At 38.2% G+C, this 6,049-nt stretch overlaps 2 non-coding genes across 2 annotated transcripts; both read left to right on the top strand.

Annotated features, from left to right (window-relative positions):
* Nucleotides 1-4,976: 4,976 nt before the first annotated feature.
* trnam-cau (transfer RNA methionine (anticodon CAU)) lies at nt 4,977-5,049 on the top strand. The gene has a single exon. It is a non-coding gene; the product is annotated as a tRNA-Met (tRNA).
* Nucleotides 5,050-5,399: 350 nt separating this feature from the next.
* trnak-cuu (transfer RNA lysine (anticodon CUU)) lies at nt 5,400-5,472 on the top strand. Its single transcript has one exon. It is a non-coding gene; the product is annotated as a tRNA-Lys (tRNA).
* The last annotated feature ends 577 nt before the right edge of the window (nt 5,473-6,049 follow it).

The raw sequence follows: 6,049 nt of genomic DNA, 5'->3' as shown, positions 1-6,049 counted from the left end.
ACTTATGTTTACACATAAGCTGATGTATTGCATATGGACATGATCAGATTGTATGATCTTTGATGTGCCATATTTTCCTCTGAGCCTGAATTACTTTTAGAAGTAAGATTACATAATATGCAAAAGTGGGCACAGGATCAAGGGCCTAAGGAGTAAGGGGGCCCCTGGTCATATTTCAGGTGTATGTGACAAGATGCAAAATGGATACAAAAGCAAATTATTACAATTAAGATAGAAAACAAAGATAAAACTCTCAACAGCCATAAAGACATCTAAACATCTAAAAATGCTGTTTAGATGAGACTAAATATCTTGAACGACTTTAAAATTACACAAACGATCTAAATAAGCTGTAAATGATCATTAAAAGTGGGACAACGTATGTACATAGACCAGAAGCACAAAACCACGATAGTCACGGATGGTGACACGAAATTACCGCCATGAACCACAAATAAAACAACTCTACACATCTTTACACCCAAACAACCACATAATGCATGGATTTTGGTTTGGCTTTGTGACTAGTTAAAGTTCTCTCCATTCCCTTTGATGAGACGCACCTTAAGTGTCGTTTAACCATGTGATTGAGATTTGCGCTCCTCCATTGGCTCCTCGTTAATTGAAGGCGCCTCAGTGTCCTGAGAACAGATTTGTGGATAGAGGTGACGGTTAGTCGTGTTCATACCGCAGTAGTTGACCCTCGAATTTCTATTGCGAAGGAGATTTGGGTTTTACGGTTCCTGCAAGAGAAAAGAAAAGAAAATGTCGATGATGATGAAACCAGTAGGGCAAGTTTTACGGCTTTTGTCGTTGGGAGGACAGACTGGAGCGCAAAGTTGGAGGACATTTTGCTGAAGGTTTTCAGGTCTTCGGTAAGTTACTGCCTTGCTAATATCTAAAGCATTTTGCTTGTATAACATTGTGAGGTGTGCATAAAGTTGTATTTATTTTTCACAAGTAACCAGATGGTGCAGCCTTCGAACGGCTACTTTGAAAGTTAAATTGTTGACTACTGGCTTGCAGGAGTCCGTATCTTTTTTTCTTTTTTTTTTTTGTATTTTCCGAGAGTTGATTATTTTTAACAGTGAAATGTGCAAAAAGAGTTTGTTAGTATTGCATTTGTTCTCCGGACTGCCGCTTGAAAGTTGAAGCTGATTTTAGTTGTTTTTCATTGACCTCGTGCCGTAAATGCACTTTGCACGCAGTTTAGCTTTTCGTTACGCATGCAAATGATAGATGTGCGCAATTGTATTTGTCCATTGTGGTTTTGCGAAATGAAAAAGATTTGTTATTGCACGAGGTTTGAAAACCTCAAGCACAAAGAATATTTTTGTCGTGGTTTGTACAAAAGAAAACGAGAAGGCGTTGATCCTTGGGGTCAGAGTAGGTTATTCTGGGGGAGCAAGAAGCGCTTCGCTGCCACCTTGTGGAAAATGTTGTGAATTGCAAGTAACAATAGCGTGAAGCTGACGTCATGCTGTTAAATTTTGTAAAACAGGAGTAATCGATGTTATTACATATTGTGAGGATTCTGTTTTCACCAAGGCTGTCCTAGTTCATTTTTTATATACTTCAATTGATTTCAGCCACTGTGTTATTATAGGATTAGATTGGTTTATTACTCTTGGTTAATTTAAACTTTATTGAATAGTAGTTTGGTTCATCTCAAAAAAACATTTTAGGAATTTTAAACCTCCATTTGTGAAAATGCAAAAAAAAAAAAGTCATTTTACCACTTCTTTGGCATCTAAAGCACCTTATTCTAGGTTTAGTTCACACCACAATACTTAGATGCTTCAAATAAGGAGTATATTATAGTAAGGTTGCATATATACAACCACATAATGCATGGATTTTGTTTATTTTGGTTTGGCTTTGTGACTAGTTAAAGTTCGATCCATTCCCTTTGATGAGACGCACCTTAAGTGTCGTTTAACCATGTGATTGAGATTTGCGCTCCTCCATTGGCTCCTCGTTAATTGAAGGCGCCTCAGTGTCCTGAGAACAGATTTGTGGATAGAGGTGACGGTTAGTCGTGTTCATACCGCAGTAGTTGACCCTCGAATTTCTATTGCGAAGGAGATTTGGGTTTTACGGTTCCTTCAAGAGAAAAGAAAAGAAAATGTCGATGATGATGAAACCAGTAGGGCAAGTTTTACGGCTTTTGTCGTTGGGAGGACAGACTGGAGCGCAAAGTTGGAGGACATTTTGCTGAAGGTTTTCAGGTCTTCGGTAAGTTACTGCCTTGCTAATATCTAAAGCATTTTGCTTGTATAACATTGTGAGGTGTGCATAAAGTTGTATTTATTTTTCACAAGTAACCAGATGGTGCAGCCTTCGAACGGCTACTTTGAAAGTTAAATTGTTGACTACTGGCTTGCAGGAGTCCGTATCTTTTTTTCTTTTTTTTTTTGTATTTTCCGAGAGTTGATTATTTTTAACAGTGAAATGTGCAAAAAGAGTTTGTTAGTATTGCATTTGTTCTCCGGTCTGCCGCTTGAAAGTTGAAGCTGATTTTAGTTGTTTTTCATTGACCTCGTGCCGTAAATGCACTTTGCACGCAGTTTAGCTTTTCGTTACGCATGCAAATGATAGATGTGCGCAATTGTATTTGTCCATTGTGGTTTTGCGAAATGAAAAAGATTTGTTATTGCACGAGGTTTGAAAACCTCAAGCACAAAGAATATTTTTGTCGTGGTTTGTACAAAAGAAAACGAGAAGGCGTTGATCCTTGGGGTCAGAGTAGGTTATTCTGGGGGAGCAAGAAGCGCTTCACTGCCACCTTGTGGAAAATGTTGTGAATTGCAAGTAACAATAGCGTGAAGCTGACGTAATGCTGTTAAATTTTGTAAAACAGGAGTAATCGATGTTATTACATATTGTGAGGATTCTGTTTTCACCAAGGCTGTCCTAGTTCATTTTTGGTATACTTCTATTGATTTCAGCCACTGTGTTATTATAGGATTAGATTGGTTTATTACTCTTGGTTAATTTAAACTTTATTTAATAGTAGTTTGGTTCATCTCAAAAAAACATTTTAGGAATTTTAAACCTCCATTTGTGAAAATGAAAAAAAAAAAAGAAGTAATTTTTACCACATCTTTGGCATCTAAAGCACCTTATTCTAGGTTTAGTTCACACCACAATACTTAGATGCTTCAAATAAGGAGTATATTATAGTAAGGTTGCATATATACAACCACATAATGCATGGATTTTGTTTATTTTGGTTTGGCTTTGTGACTAGTTAAAGTTCTCTCCATTCCCTTTGATGAGACGCACCTTAAGTTTCGTTTAACCATGTGATTGAGATTTGCGCTCCTCCATTGGCTCCTCGTTAATTGAAGGCGCCTCAGTGTCCTGAGAACAGATTTGTGGATAGAGGTGACGGTTAGTCGTGTTCATACCGCAGTAGTTGACCCTCGAATTTCTATTGCGAAGGAGATTTGGGTTTTACGGTTCCTTCAAGAGAAAAGAAAAGAAAATGTCGATGATGATGAAACCAGTAGGGCAAGTTTTACGGCTTTTGTCGTTGGGAGGACAGACTGGAGCGCAAAGTTGGAGGACATTTTGCTGAAGGTTTTCAGGTCTTCGGTAAGTTACTGCCTTGCTAACATCTAAAGCATTTTGCTTGTATAACATTGTGAGGTGTGCATAAAGTTGTATTTATTTTTCACAAGTAACCAGATGGTGCAGCCTTCGAACGGCTACTTTGAAAGTTAAATTGTTGACTACTGGCTTGCAGGACTCCGTATCTTTTTTCTTTTTTTTTTGTATTTTCCGAGAGTTGATTATTTTTAACAGTGAAATGTGCAAAAAGAGTTTGTTAGTATTGCATTTGTTCTCCGGTCTGCTGCTTGAAAGTTGAAGCTGATTTTAGTTGTTTTTCATTGACCTCGTGCCGTGAATGCACTTTGCACGCAGTTTAGCTTTTCGTTACGCATGCAAATGATAGATGTGCGCAATTGTATTTGTCCATTGTGGTTTTGCGAAATGAAAAAGATTTGTTATTGCACGAGGTTTGAAAACCTCAAGCACAAAGAATATTTTTGTCGTGGTTTGTACAAAAGAAAACGAGAAGGCGTTGATCCTTGGGGTCAGAGTAGGTTATTCTGGGGGAGCAAGAAGCGCTTCACTGTCACCTTGTGGAAAATGTTGTGAATTGCAAGTAACAATAGCGTGAAGCTGACGTCATGCTGTTAAATTTTGTAAAACAGGAGCAATTGATGTTATTACATATTGTGAGGATTCTGTTTTCACCAAGGCTGTCCTAGTTCATTTTTGGTATACTTCTATTGATTTCAGCCACTGTGTTATTATAGGATTAGATTGGTTTATTACTCTTGGTTAATTTAAACTTTATTTAATAGTAGTTTGGTTCATCTCAAAAAAACATTTTAGGAATTTTAAACCTCCATTTGTGAAAATGCAAAAAAAAAGAAGTCATTTTTACCACTTCTTTGGCATCTAAAGCACCCTATTCTAGGTTTAGTTCACACCACAATACTTAGATGCTTAAAATAAGGAGTATATTATAGTAAGGTTGCATATATTTTTAAAAGATGTTGTGAATGGCAAGTAACAAGAGCGTGAAACTGACGTCATGCTGTTAAATTTTGTAAATCAGGAGTAATCGATGTTATTACATATTGTGAGGATTCTGTTTTCACCAAGGCTGTCCTAGTTCATTTTTGGTATACTTCCATTGATTTCAGCCACTGTGTTATTATAGGATTAGGTTGGTTTATTGCTCTTGGTTAATTTAGATTCTATTGAATAGTGGTTTGGTTCATTTCTAAAACACATTTTGGGAATTTTAAACTTTTTAAAAAAAATTTAAACCATGTCATCTAAAGCACCTTATTCTAGGTTTAGTTCACACCGCAATACTTAGATTATTCAAATGAATACAATATTATGGTAAGGTTTTATCAGGCTCTGTTAAAAATACTTCCTGTCCGCTGCTTCATCAAGCCTCGTTGGCGCAGTAGGCAGCGCGTCAGTCTCATAATCTGAAGGTCGTGAGTTCGAGCCTCACACGGGGCACAAATTTTTGTTTTCTGTACATATACTTCATAGTTGAATGTTTTATGTTGGGTGAGGGGTGTCAGGCAAGTGTGGGGAAACTTCCAAGCCCCTGTCCAAGTGCCTCAGTGTTGGAGCCCTACGCAGTGAGCAAGAGCCTTTCTGCAGTTGCAAGTCACAGAAGGTAAGATTCTGACAGTGGTTTGTGTTACTGCACTAAACACATAAGTCTTATTGGAGTCCCATGTTTTTCCTGGAGGACTTCAATACCCTTGTGGGGAATGGCAGAATGACAGGGAGGATTATTATTGGGCGTGAACGATATTCTATCGCATTGTTGAAAAAACTCAGATATGCGGACTATGGTATAAGCCCGGCTAGCTCAGTCGGTAGAGCATGAGACTCTTAATCTCAGGGTCGTGGGTTCGAGCCCCACGTTGGGCGCAATTATTTTTACTTTGTTTTGTCAGCAGTCGTTTGAAGATCATATTGGAACGTTTTAGATAATTTTGCCATTAAGTGTACTTCGAAAATACCTTATGTATGGGATCAAATAACGGTCAGAAAGATTTTGAAGTTGTGGAAACATTTTGTGCATGTGTAACAAAGCTTTGGAGTTATAAAAACATTTTGTGCATGTGTAAAACTAAATCAAACGAGCACAAATTTCCCACCTTCGTGTGTGACCCTGAAGTTTCAAGTTACAAGTACGAATTCCAACCCTGTTTTGACGCCTGAGTGGATAGCCAATCTGCACGTTCCTTACTGATTTGCCAACCAACCTGTTGCCCACCCACATGCCAACCAACCATCCATTCAAGGAGCAACAATTTCTACCAGCCGGGATCTGAGCGCCAATGACACTCAGTAGACACACGTTGGTACTGATGGAGGAAAGACAGGATGCAGTCAAAAACTCGTGCTCAGGTAAGTTAATCTAAGGTATCGGCAATTTCACTATATAGCGAAATCAAAACTTTCTCGATGTCGTCCAATAAGCGGTCATAGAGGCCAAAGAATG

Source organism: Leuresthes tenuis, unplaced genomic scaffold (assembly GCF_036924035.1).
Source record: "Leuresthes tenuis unplaced genomic scaffold, fLeuTen1.0.hap1 SCAF_1, whole genome shotgun sequence".
NCBI classification, from domain to species: Eukaryota; Metazoa; Chordata; class Actinopteri; order Atheriniformes; family Atherinopsidae; genus Leuresthes; species Leuresthes tenuis.
This window is presented reverse-complemented; position numbering and strand designations above follow the sequence as displayed.